The sequence below is a fragment of the Carettochelys insculpta genome, chromosome 17, assembly GCF_033958435.1.
Source record: "Carettochelys insculpta isolate YL-2023 chromosome 17, ASM3395843v1, whole genome shotgun sequence".
NCBI lineage: Eukaryota > Metazoa > Chordata > Testudines > Carettochelyidae > Carettochelys > Carettochelys insculpta.
Genome location: NC_134153.1, coordinates 25,690,565 through 25,704,128, shown reverse-complemented (window position 1 = coordinate 25,704,128; position 13,564 = coordinate 25,690,565). Strand labels below are relative to the sequence as shown.

Sequence of the window (13,564 nt, the reverse complement as noted above, 5' to 3'; positions counted from 1 at the left end):
CAAGGCCGGTTGGCTTTGGGGTCTGCCCCTTCCCAGCGCCTGCGGCAGGGCCTGGCCGCTCCACCCAGATCTCCGCTCGCCAGGCTGCGACAGGAGCCCGCTCCCTGCCACCACCTGTTTCTTAAGGTGCCTCTGCATTGGTTAATGTGCACAAAGCTTTGATCACTCTTTAGGTGCCCACAGCTTTGCGCAGGGGAGGGGGGGTGCATACACATACTGGCGACTAGGGAGCTGTGAATCTCCCCGTGCGTGTGGGAGCGGCGATCTTCCAGTAGTTCAAGGGTGGGGTGTGTTTAGCCATGTTTCTAGACTACAGCCCAGCTGGGTCTCCAGACTCTGATCTCCCTGAAATTTTGTTGCGATCACAGTTATTGATTTGCAACAAGGGATTTCCCGTGCATCTGGATCAAGTCTCCTCTCTGGAGAAGCTGGTGTTCTCTTTGATGTGGATGTCCACAGGGGTTAAGGCTGCATTTCCCCATCCCTGGCAGCTGAAGGGTTAAATAAAAATATCCCCCCCAGTCAAACAATAAACTGCAAATGGAGGTGAAAAAATGTGCATAGGCTATATAGCTCCCGCTGTAAAACACAAGCTAGCCTGCCATAGGAATTTTGGATCTGACTCAGATTAGGGAATTTTTAAGTGTGTGTGTGTGGGGGGGGAATCTGACCACGGGAATTTTTAAGGTGGAGGTGGTAGAGAATCTGACCATGAGCATACCTCTGAAACTGGAGCTGCTGATTTACCCTTAATAATAGTCAATCACAGGAGTAATGTCGGGAGGGTAATATACGTTAGAGCAGAGTGCGCAGGGAGCCAGGAACAACTTGGAATGTGTCCCTGCATATTTCCAGGGTTATTTTTGGAATATGGTCACATGGCAGGAGGTGGGCTCTGGAGGTGTAATGAATCATAGCACTTTCTTAATTGTCTGATTGTACAGGAGATTGTGCAAAGGTATGGGACCGTGTGAGTCCCCTTCCTTCACGACTGGGGTATTTACAAGATGGATTACTTCCACCATGGCCTCGCTCTCCCCTTACATTTCTAATGCTTCCCTCAATACTTGAAATCACGTCCTTTTTCCAGAGCAAAGCACTGATAGAATGTGGCCTTTAATTTATGCAATATGTTATGGAAGTTAGAGACGGAAAGGCTCTGCTAGATCATCTGGTGGTTGGCGGGAGCAAGCGCTTTCTGGTTTATTCGCTGGACCTTTCCCAGGCTAGTTTCAAACCTCCCCTGGGGAGCGGCTTTCCCCGCTTCCTTGGGGAGATTGTTCCATGCTCTGATCTGTCTCGCTGTCGAGATGCTTTTCCCTGATCTTCAGCATAAATATTCCTTTCCCTCAATTCTCTCCCATTAGGTTTGCTTGATGTTTCTGCTTCCAAGCCACAGAGCTGGAGATGTTAAATGCATTGTTCGTCTGAGTTACGCTCCAGTGGGTTGCGGTGCCTTAATGATTCCTCCTTTTTTGTGGTGGCTTTACTCTTCTCTGGTCCGTAAGGGAGCTTTCGGCCGGGAGGCAGTCTGCCTACCTGTGTGTTAATGCCCATGTCTGTTTTTCTGTGTGTGGGTGTATCTGTCGCGACACACACACGAGTGATGCTGGGTTGAGCATGTCAACCAATTTTTTTTTATGTTTTGCCTTCCTGCAAACTGGTGGAGAGCTCTGTACCTGTCAGATCCCATTCCCTCTCCCTACCAAGGCTGGACATGGGCTGCAGTGTGGCTGTGGATGCCGGGAGTTGTTTGAGCCTCTCGCTGTAGTGTTTCTTTGTCTTTTTCAGGCTGGATATGGTTGAGCGATGTGAGCTGTGGAGAAACTGGGCGGGTGCCTGGGAGAGAGCTAGAACTAGGGAACATCCCCAGAGTAGGAAGGCCTTGATGCTGCATGGTCACTGGACTGGGGCCTGTTTGTTTACAGAGGTAGTGTCCTGGTGCTGATACCCAGGCTCACCAATGAGGCGGCCGCTTTGTAGACTCTGTCCCTGATTGACGTTGGCCCTCGGGAGTAAGAACAGGGACTGTGCTGCGTTTGCGCAGTGCCAGCTCTTGATTCTAATGGCCTGTGCCAAGTTTGCCTTTAACATTCCTACTCGCACAGCTACGCCTCCCTTCCCCCCCCGAAAGCACACGCACGTGCATGCACACACACCTGGCAGAAGATCGCATGCATGCACCCTCGCTCACTCAGGCCCTCACTGGGATGTAAGCTGTGTGTAGCATTACACATGCCGCCTTCCCTATATGCCCCCCCGCTAGGCCTCTTATCGCTGCACCTTGCACAAGCCTCCCCTGTGGCCCTTTGCCAGCAGAGCAGTTGCTGGTAGTGGGGCATTTGTCCTTTCTGTTTTCAGGCAATATATTTATTACTTTAACAGTGGTGGAGGCTGGAATCGGACCTTGCCACAGCTAGCAAAGCTGCGCTCCCACGCCTTAGGAGTGGGGGGAGCACAGCTATCTTGGGGGAAGCTGCAGTTTGACACCAGGGCTCGTGGGCAGGGGCTCTGCTGGTTGACTGGGAATCTGCCATCCATTTGCAGTTGTGGCTGAAGTATGGTCCTCCCTGTGTGTGCCATTTGCAGTCGGGTGGTGATGTGGCAGATCCAGTCTGTTGGCCTTTAGGCCTCTCCCTGGCTGACTCGCTCAGGTTTCTCTCCGAGTAAGAGAACAGCCATTGCGTCCTGGGGTGAGCAGAGTAGCAATTACAAGCACTATCTAGTTCTCTGTGGATTTACATGCCAGGGTCCCCCAGTCTTGGTGACCTGCATCAGTGTTGCTGCAAAATACTGTTCAGGTGGGAGGTTTTCAAGTGCATCCCGGGCACTTGGGCACCCAGCTCCCATTTGTGCCTTGGAAAATCTCCTCCCCAAGCTAGAGTATGACTTGTTGGGTTGTTAGGAAGGATGGCTCTGAGGGTACAGTATTGGCCCAGAGCTGGGCTCAGCTCCACATTCCTCTACAGGCTCCCTGAAAATGTTTCTGTGCCTCTGCTTCTTCAGCTATTTCCCTGTCTTAGAGGGTGTTGTAAAGATAACCTTGTTGCTTGTGTGAGGGTCTCAGCTGCTGTGTTGTGGGGTGTAGGTGCAGCTTAGATGGAAACGCGACCCTCTTTAATATGGCTTTTGGTTTCATGGCAGCTCTATGATGGGAGTGGAGCTATTCTCGCTCGCTCTCGCCACTAGGTTTTGATACAGCACCTGCCACTGTACAATCTAAACCCTTTTCTGAGTCAGAGAAGATTCCCAAGCCCATCATATTGCTCATCTACATAAACACTCCCATACACAGCTATCAATATGCTACTCTAATACGACGTGTAAAAATGCGCCTGCACAGAGAATGTGACAGCCTCTGCTGAGTGGCCCATTGTTCTCGTTGGAACTGTCAGGTGTCTCTGAGTCAGCGGGTTTTCATTGTAGTCACCCCAGGGGGGTTGGGGGAGTGTGAGATTTTTTTGGGGAAACCTGCCCAGCATTTTCAGTGCCGGAAGGAAATGGCTGGGCATCCCATCCTGTGCAGGGCTGGGCTGACTCACTATAGCTGCCTGGCAGTGCCACACTTGTGTGTTTCACAATCATGGTGTAAAACACCATTTGCCTGCCCCTTTAAATGCTGAGCTGGGAGCTCTTGCATTGTGTGAGAGCTGAGAGCATGCACATGACAATGCACAATAGAAGGGGTTCAGCAGCCAGCCCTTCCACCTGGTCTGGTCTGCACCCCTGGGGAGTGGAGCAGGGTGCCAGGGAACTGTTCCTCGCAGGGTCTGGTGGCGGGCGTCTCGTCTGCAAGGCTGAAGCGTCATGCAGCATCTGTCGTTCTGGGCCTGCTCTGGGAGCGAAGCATTTCCAGGCACCTGGGAACACACTAGGATGAATGCTGAGGCTGGGACAGGAGCCAAGGCATATTCGCCTTTCGCACACAGTGACTGTGGGCCAGTGGGTTGAACACAACCCTGAGAGCCCTAATCCTAGCTCTGAGACTGACTTGCAAAAGCCTTGTGCCTCAGTTTCCCCTTGCTCTCACATGGTGGGGCAGAGGGAGAATAACTGCTTGTGAGGCTTAACTGCAGCATGGCATGTTTTTGGGGGTGCCAGAGAGGACTGGGCATGGTGGACAGAGCCTTGTAGGCAGGGCAGATCACGTCTGATGGTGCATTGTGGGAAGCTTATGTTGAGCTTTGCTGTTCATGCTGCTATTTCACTATCCCCATTTGTCCGTCCTTCCCTCTGAGGCCACCAGCCTCCTGACCAGGACGGGCGAGACGGAGTTCTCTCTGGGGCTGCATTTGCAGCTCTCATTGGTGCTAGGCTGCCTTCGGGAGTGAGGGACTAGGACTGGAACTGGCTGCAGGTCTCCTTCATGGCAGCCCTGGACAAAGGGCACCAGGGTGGCCCTGTTTTGTTCTAAACGCAAGACAAATGTGAAGTGTCAGCTCCACAAATCTCACCAGGTCAGCAGCTCTGCTAGGACTCTGGCCTTTTGATTAAGAGGAGCTGCAGTGACTGTTTAATATCCAGTCCATCCTCTTTCAGCACAGGCCTCCTGCCCTGGGATGTCAATGGACTTGATCATGATCCAGTAGGTCTCTGCCATCTCATACTGCTCTGTTCCCAAGGTACTGTACACAGGAGAGGCTGTGGCTGTGTACGGTATTGGTAACCAGGTAAAACCCTGGACCACGTGTGGGTGGGAAGGTCTTGTGCAAAGTGAATCCCAGATCTTTGCGAAAGTAAAGCAGCACTGCCTTTTAACTCACTTATCTGCTCTTCCCCCAGCCCTGGAGGTAGTCCAGCAGGGGGATCTAGTTTGGTAGTATCTCAGTGAGCAAGCATCAGAGAGGAAGGAAAATAATGTTGGTCCTGCTGTGGGCAGGGGGCTGGATTTGATGACCTCTTGCGATCTCTTCCAGTTCTAGGAGTCTATGCTAATCTGGGCGGAGTTCTCTCTCTTTTGCTGCACAAAGGGCACATTTGTTTGGTTTTTATCCTCCTTGTGAAATTGTAGAGAAACTGGGAGTCATCAAACAGCATTTTGAAGCTTCATTAGGGGTTGAAACACACCCACAACCCTCCACTACTCCCCTCCTGCATTTCACTAGGTGCCAAGCCACATGTAGCAACAATCAGAGTATGTTTAGTTTTCTAGTTGTGTCCAGGTTCTGGAAAGGAGCTGCTTCTTGACAGGCAGAGAGGGAGTCATGTCATTCCTTGTGCAAGGGCCCGGAAGCAGAAGGTGCATTTTTAATGGCACCTCCCTTTATAACTGACTAATCTGGTTTGTTGCAGTTAATGCTAGTGGAAAACATTTTTGGCTTAGGCTATATCTATGCTTGCACTTAATCAGCAAAACTTTTGTGATTCACAAGTACCCTCCATGGGGGCAGAAGAATATTGGTGACAAAAGTGCCGACAAACAGCATTCACATGTGCTGACTTTTAGCCGCAGGGCTGCGCCAACACAACCTTGTCGCTAAAAGCTGCGTAGTATAGACATATCTTAGATGGAGGCAGTCAGGTGTACACCAGTGGAGAAACATCTAAAGCAGTGTTTCTGAAACCTTTTGAGACCACAGAACACCAAACAATGTATCTACACAGTAATGTGGGACACCTGTGACAACTTTCTTAAAAAAATTGTCAGACCAAAAAAAAAAATCCCCAAAACAAACCTAGATGATTAAATCAGGCGTCACAGCCATGAAGAAGTAACGTCGTACCTGGGTTTCATAACAAAAAATGTAAACCATCCGTGTATTTTTGCAAATGCTTGGAGCACACCTGCTACTCATTCACGCAACACCAGTGTTCTGCGCAACATGGTTTCAGAAACACCTGTCTAAAGCAAGGAGGGTGAATCAGGACCAGGAGGGAAGCAGGTGCTGGGAAGGGGAAAAACAAGACTGTTTGTGAATCCGTCATGTCTTGGGAAGTCCAAGTGGAGCCTGAAGGGTCGGGAATACTGAAAGGGCCCTTGCTCGTTTTTCTAATGGTCTGGTTGGGGAAGCGATGAACAAATGAACAATGGAAGTAATTAAATGTTCTGATTAGATGCACTATTGATCTGGTGTAGTTTCTACTGACAGGAGCTTTTGTCGATATCGGATAGCAGGGGAAGTTGTCAGGCAGTTGTGGGGTTTTTTGTATTTGTTTGTTGTTTGTGGTATTTTGTTTGTTTGTTTCTTAGCTCAGAAAGGATGCTGGTTAACAGCTGGGTCTCAAAGTGGAAGAGTTGGAGTGTGATGATAACAAAAAAAGAGCATAATTAGCTACGCTGCTGGCAGTAAAAGATGGAATTGTGGTGGGCAAAATTTAGCCTGAATGTTGGGAAGGTGGAAATTTCCAGCCTTTCTCATGGATTCAGCTGTGGGATCGTTATTCAAGGGAAGATGTAGCAGCCTCATCTCTTGGGACTCTTACAATTAGACTGGACAGAACAAAAGAAAGCTTGCTATTGAGTGCAATCCTGTCCTGGCTGTGACATGGAAGAGACAGGACTTGTCATGTCTTTCTGGGTGTAATGTCTATGGTGTACAGTGACTTTCATCCCAAGGCTGGAAAGCACTGTCAGATAGTATGGCCCTCGTTCAGCCCTTGTGCAGCATCAGTGAGGTCAGGGATTAATTTGGCCCCACGTATAATAAGTCTGTAGATCTTTGTCAGGGCATTTTCGGTCATACCTGTCACTTGCTGGTGAATTGCAGCTGACTCTGGGCTGGAACTCATTGGCAAGGCAGCAGTATTAAACAGCAGGTTTATGTAGGAGGAGCAGTGAAGAATATGTCCAGTTGAAACTGCTGAGGGAATTGTGGGTAGGCCACACGTAATTGCCCAAGTTACAGTGTGGCTGTTACACTGCAGTTAGCACCCTTAATGCCCATTGAGTGGTCAGGACCTCAGCTCCACCTTTTACCTGGGAGACGCTCTCTGTTCCAGCACCAGTGCTTTCTGCAGAACTGACTCTGCCCATCTGGGGTTGTTCGCTCTGGGCGGATGAGAGCTAACGTAGTTGCAGCCTGGGGTGCAAGGGTGACCCTATCCCAGACTCAGCTGAGTGGTTAATGCTCTAGCAAGCAGCCCTCCAGGCTGGCCTGCTGCTCTCTCTCATTTGCATTGTCCGCTCCAGTGGCCAATAGAAGGAGAAGGAACTGTCTCCTGCCTGTGCTTTGCTAGGCTGATCAGTGTCGACCCATGATGCACTGGCCAAGATCTCAGGCAGGGGGGCTTGGCACGAGGCTTCCTCCTAACCTCCATGAATCCCGGACCTGCGTGTTATTTCCCTTGTGCAGAGCTTAACATTTCCCATCCATGTGGAGCACTGCTCCAGTTGGATTCAAATGGCCCAGGTCAAGCTGTCAGCTGGCACACCACCCCCAGCTGAGGCAGGCTGGTTAATGGGCAGCTGGCGGGGGCTTGTTTCCCAAGTTTAAAGTCACTGTTAAAATCTTAACTGATGCAATGGTAGTCGTCCTGAAGCACCCCAAAGTCTTTCCCAAGCTGTAGTACACAGGGGTCTCCAAGCTCAGCCAGCCTCCAGGATCACCCAGCTGAACAAGGCAGGTAGGGAGTGCAATTTCTGTGCCTCATTGAAAGCACAGTGGTGATCCTTGGTTAGCAGAATGCAGTGATCTTCATTGGTATGTGGTGAGGGCTGTGACTGGCGCATGCCCTCTGGGGAAGGAAGCCACAGGATTTGGCATGACTGCAACGTTGTGCCACTCCTGAGGCGTGGTCTGCCCCTCAGGCTCGCCCCCAAGCCCTGCATAGGAGAATCTACTCTGGGTTTTTCTATTGCACCCGTTGCGCTGGTATCTACGCTCCATGATGCATTTGAGTCAGGCGCAGCAGTGACAGAGCAAAGCTCCTGCCCCTGTCAGGTTGTGTTGCAGGCAGGTTAGCGTTCCTGGAGTCTGCCTTGTCTCCAGGTGGTCCCTGCACCCCTTGGGGGATGAGCAGAAGCCCCTTGAAATGTCTGCGCCTGAGCTGCTGACTGATGCCGTGACCCCTCCGCATGTGTTTGCCTCCCTAAATCAGCACCTGTGCACTGTCTGCTTGTACTGCTGCAACCACAAGGCAGTGCGGGTATGGAGAGAAGCCTGCTAGCCAGGAATCCCGTTGAAAGCTGAGTGCTCATCCCACAGACTTAAGCTCTGCATGGAGTGCAGGATCTGCTCATGTGCAGGGGCCCTCCAGAAAGGCCAGCTCCGGACTTGGCACAGCCTTGTGCGGAGTCCCTGCGCTCTGGCTGCTGGAGACAGGGCTGAGTAGTCTCTTCTGTGGAGTGTTCCTCTTGGGACACATCTCTTTGGAGAGGACAGTGGCTGATCTACCAGCTGCATGTCTGTCCCCTTGGTCCAGGTGTTTGTGCTGGGAGGGCAGAGGCCTTTCCTGGTGTCTGTGTTTCTGGCGTGGGGGTGAGTGTGGTAGAGAGTTGTGGGTGCTGTACTCTGGCATTGGAGGTGGGATCAATGGTATAGGATGCGGCACTGGGGGTGTGAGAACTTCCCACTCCCTGTGGCTGAGCGGCCAGTGACCCCGCCACTGGCGGGAGAGTGGAGAGGCGCTAAGGGATAGGCTCTGCCATCCTGAATGATGGGCATGGTGGAAAAGAGAGCAAGCAGTCAGCGTATCGAGCACAGAGCTGAGAGAAACCCCACCAGCAAGTCTGGAGCCTGGAAAAATCCCAGCCCACTCCAGAGGGTGGGTGGGCAGGTGGGCTGGCTCAAGGGATGGAAAGCAGAGTGAGGGAACCCCAGGTCAGTGGTTCTGATCCGGCCCGGGGCAGGCACTGCTAGCACCTTACAGCTGTTTGGGGTCTGTGTGAAATGAGCTGTGGGGCTGTGTCCCCCTGCTAGAAAGGCAGCATTTCAGATGTCCTGTTTGACAGGGCAGGGCACAAACAGGGAACTGGCAGAATTGATTCTGCCCGAGGCGCTCGGATTGCTGCATGCACGCTTGTCACTTGACTCTCAGCTCACTTGGGAGGCAGAGATATTCTCATCCCCTTTTACAGGTGGGGAAACTGAGGCATGGATGGGTTTCCCGTCCCTTCCTGGTGAAATTTCTAATTGTGCACTGGCTCGGGCTGCATTCGTTCTTGGGGGTCCCTTTGTCAGCACCTAGAACCTGTTTTTTAGAGATGCCGAGCACCCACGTGGCCACGCTGGTGGGATCTGTGGGCACGTGGTACATCAGACAGCAGGCCACTTGAGCCCTGGCTCTCTGACTGCCTCGCTTGTTGAGGGCTTTTGTCAGTGTAGGTCTTGGTCGCTCCCTCCAGCCGCACGGATGGTCAGTAGTGAAGCTGGAAACAACCCAGGTGTCCTTCAGTTCCAGCATCTAACCTCTGACTCTCTGTGGTGGGGGTCACCCCGACTGGCCGGTCCCTTGGCAGTCTGTTTGGCAAAGAGTTTGTATCTCACCTCCTGACCTCTCCAACGAGGAGCAGAGGGCTGGACCCTCTTGTGGTAGTAGGGGGTGGGCAGCAGGCACTGGGGAATGGTGGGGGGAGGCGGGGCAGGACATGATAGGGCAAAAGTGCCCAGCAGGGATTTAGGGTGGAAGTGAGCTCAGCCCCGCCTTAGAAATTCAGTCGCACTCCAGTCCTGCGTCTCCAATAGCACCTCCGCCGAGCAAGGACGGACCTGAGTGCCCTGCTTGCTCACACAGCTCCATTCAGGCCGCTGATGTGCATTAACCCTTCTGTTGCTGCAAACAAACACTGCCTGTTGGGCCCTTTTTAAGATGCTGCCCATTTAAATCAGTGGGGATCCTTTTGCATCCAGCAGCAGAGAAGCAGCCAAATAATTACACATTGACCCTCTCTGGTGTGGCACCTTGGGACCTGACTGGTGCCAAATGAGAGAGTTCTCCAGACCACAGGAGGTCAGTAGTTCCTAGCACATTACCAACACTTCCAGTGTTTACTGAGCTCTCAGAAGACGTTTAGGGATAAGTTGCAGCTAAATAACAGCACAGAACACTGAGAGCCAGGACTGGGGGTGGGAAACAAACTTTTTGGGCTCACTGGAAACTTGGCCACAGCCACGATGTGGTCATCTGGCTAACTAAAATCCTGCTGGATTATGCATGTTGCTAGACGAGAGAGTTCCAGATTAGAGAGGTTCAGTTTGTATTATTATCTCAAAAAAGAGTGAGGTTGGTGTGGTGCTTACAGGCCAGGGAGTAGTGGAGTCATCTGTTTTCTGGAACCAGGAGTTCAGATCCCTGCTCACAGCCTTTAGTGACTTGATTAACTCTCAGCCTCATCCCTGCTGCAAATCGCCAAGGAGCAGAGTGCAGAGGGCAGTGTGTGTTTGCACAGGTCTATTAGCAGGAGGAGCTGCTGCTGGTCGCGCTGTTGCTGTGTCTGCATGGCCACGCTCGGCAGCCAGCGATGTCAGATGTGGACATTGGACGCCTGAATCTCTCTTGGGTTCCCAAATCAAAGGGGGACAGACGGGCTCCTGAAGTGACCTGGTGTAACTGCCTGGCCATCCTGAGCTAGTGGCTATTCAAGATACCTAATTGCCTGTCCAGTGTTCAGGTGCCTGAAGGAACTGGCTGGCTAGTACAGAGGGGGCGTTGGCTCAGCTGGCTTAGTCAGACTACATGCCCCTCAAAACGGCAGTGGCATTGGTCGTAATACAGTGTAAGCCCTGGGTGGGTTTCACTCTTGCGGTGGTGTAGCCCATCTCTGCTCATAGTACAGCCAGCGACAGGGCTGGGTACAGTAAACACCTCAGCCTGCTGCGCAGTATGGCTCCCACCAATGGGAATTAGGGAACACACCCTTGAGTAAAAGGGTGGATGCAGGTGTAATGCAGCTGGGCTCCTGATTGCACTGGAGTTCTATTGACACACGGGTGGAGAAGGGGCCGGGTTCGCTAGTGCTTATGTTCTGTCGTTCAGGGGGAGTTCTCATTCCCGGTCCAGCCCCTTCTCCTCCTGGTCAGACTTTGCCGTGGAAGTTTGTACCGGGGACGGAGACTTGCCAGGTTTTTCCTCAGCCCATTGCTGTGTTTCGTTCCTTGGAAGCTTGAGTAAAAGTGGCTCAGGTTTTTTGAGTTACTTTTTGTTGTTTTTGGAGCTCCATAGTTACACACCGCTGTGCCCCAATGCTCATCAGCAAGAAGGGCTCCCAACGTGCACTGCTGTTGCAGGAGGTATTGTCTTCCCGCAGGTCATTGATGCGAAGGGGGAGGAGGGGGGCATGGTTCATCCCCTCCAACTTGTGGTTTGGATGGTAGGATCCAGATAGTCTGTGCCCTAATGGGACGGAAAGGTGGCGGTTGGGTAGCAGCCTGAATGTTGCAGATGATATTTCCATGGAGCTCTGTTTGATGGGAGTTGTCTGACTGCATCACCCCAGGAAACAGACCTTCAGGCAAATTTGCTCCCTTGCATCCAGACTATGCCCACTGATTTAGGTGAAGTGACTCTGGATTGCTACTGAGGATACTGGGCCAAATCCTGCTCTCGCTCGGTCTGGGAGGCGGTGCTCGGGGGTGTGGTTTACATTGGACGCAGTTTCAACAGTCTCATTAAATCAAAATGAAACTTGGAGCTGCTGCAGCGTGGATCCGGCGGGTCGCACTGCCCAAGGGACTCCTATGTGTACACTTGCTTCTGTTTGTGAGCTCTGTGCACATGAATGGATTACATGCCAGGGTACCTGATCTGCATTAGTGCCTTGCGCATGAATCTGCCTACGAGTGTTGTCGGTGCACGTGTCGGAGGCCCACTGCACAATGAATCTGTTGGTGTAAAAGACCTTTCTTGTGCAAAAGTAGGAGCTAGCCCAGCTCTTCTGTATCGTGCCCTGTGAACGTCTCACCTGGAGCCTGTAATGTAAACGTATGATTTTGTTCTGATCCGTAGTATGGTTACAAGGGTGCCAGTGCTCCTCAGACCTTTAACTTCCCAGAAATGCAGTTCTGCTCCAAAAAGTGGCTCTAAAGTACACGGTGGTGGATGTTGTTTGCTTGCCAGGGCGTTTCATATCAGCCGTACTCAGATCTCCAGCAAAGTGGCAGTCCTGCAAACTTCCCCGTGCCATCTGCAAGCCCTGCTGGGTTCTTTGTGGTTCATGCATCATCACCTGGAATAAAACCTGCAGACCAAATGTTGCACTCACAACACCTGGGCAACTCTGTTGTCTTCAGTGGGGCTGACCAGATGAAACTGAGGGGGATAAAACAATGGCACTGCACAGATGGCCGTGAGATTAGAAGTTGGTTAATGATTCACTGCACAAGCCAGGAAAGTATCCAGTTCACTTTCTCCCAGCAGTGTTGGTTTTGCAGTGCTGCCTGCAGCAAAAAGGTGCTTTTATCCCTCAGATTAGCAGCTTTGCCTCTGCCTGCGCAGGGAGCAGACCTGCTCGGCTAGAAGAAGCTGTTTCAATGAGACCTTTTTCAGAGGAGAGCCACAACTAAACGAACGAATTCTTATCGAACTGAATGCAGCGTTCCAGCCACTGAGACTCCAGTGAGCTCATGATGAAATGAGCGATGCTCATTTCGTGCCACTCCGCAGCGTTCGTGGTTTTGATCATTTTTGAGAAGACGCTTTGGATGATTTTTTTTCTCTCTCTTTCTCCCAGGTTCTGAACGGTGCCTGAACAGAAATTAAAGAGCCAAGAGCTGCCCTTGGAGACAGGGTGAGTCGGTCCTTTGTGTTTAGTGATCCTTTCTCTTTCCAGCCAGAGGCAACGTGTACATTCATGCTTGTGGGAGCAAGTGGGTTTGCAGTAGTGTGACAAGATCCCAATCCTGACTGGGGACCTTTTGGGTGCTCCTGCAGTGCGAATAATAATAGTGGACTTTGATGATAAAGGACTAGATCACCAAAACCTACGAGGAGCACTGGAAACAGAGGTGCAGAAGGCCGCAAGCCAAGGGCAAAGCTCAGCCATGGTGCTTGTCAGGGTTCGGTGTGTGCCTGTATTCACATTTAGCTGTGCACTTGACAATGGGCTCGTCCCGGTGGGCGAGGCTGCTTTGAGGTGCTAGAGTTAAAAACACACAAATGCAAAACTGTTTTTCTGTGTTTTCAGTGTGAAATTCTGCCCCAAGTAAAATGTAGGGAAGGCAAAACTGGTGCAGGTCAGCAGGAAAGCACCATGAAAGTCTGTGAAATGAAACCTTGTCTTTGACAGTGGAGCTGCTTAGACTGTGGATTCCCTTTTCAGGTCATGGGGCGTGGGTGTGGTTTAGCTCCAGCTCTAGTTTTTTGTTTGTTCTGGGAACGGGGATTGTGCCCTGGGACTGGGAATGGAGCGAAGGGAGGAATACCCTCTCAATTGCGGGAGTGCCTGAAATGCTTACTCTGTGGGAGATGAGGTGTTTGAGCTTGGTCCTTGGGTTGTGCACCTCTTTGTGGCGAGCTGCCCAGTTCACTTTCCTGTGTAAGTGCAATTGATGTTCTGAGCAGAAACCCCAGGGGCTCAGAGCGTGAATGTGGGAGGGCTCTCGGTGCTGGTGGAATGTGATGCAAATGCTCTTGCAAGCCAGTGTGATGCAATCCTGGGGGAGATGCAAGAGAGGTGAGGTGGCGATGC

At 51.6% G+C, this 13,564-nt stretch overlaps 1 protein-coding gene across 9 annotated transcripts in view; it reads left to right on the top strand.

The window, feature by feature from the left end:
• EPB41L1 (erythrocyte membrane protein band 4.1 like 1) overlaps window positions 1-13,564 on the top strand; it is a 144,324-nt gene that overhangs the window by 782 nt on the left and 129,978 nt on the right. For 8 of the 9 annotated variants that reach the window (XM_075011769.1, XM_075011772.1, XM_075011770.1 and 5 more), the window contains exon 2: window positions 12,608-12,664. The gene's annotated coding sequence lies outside the window, so the exon portion shown is untranslated. Of the gene's footprint in view, window positions 1-8; window positions 127-12,607; window positions 12,665-13,564 lie in introns of those variants that run through there. The other variant, XM_075011767.1, reaches the window with a different exon arrangement.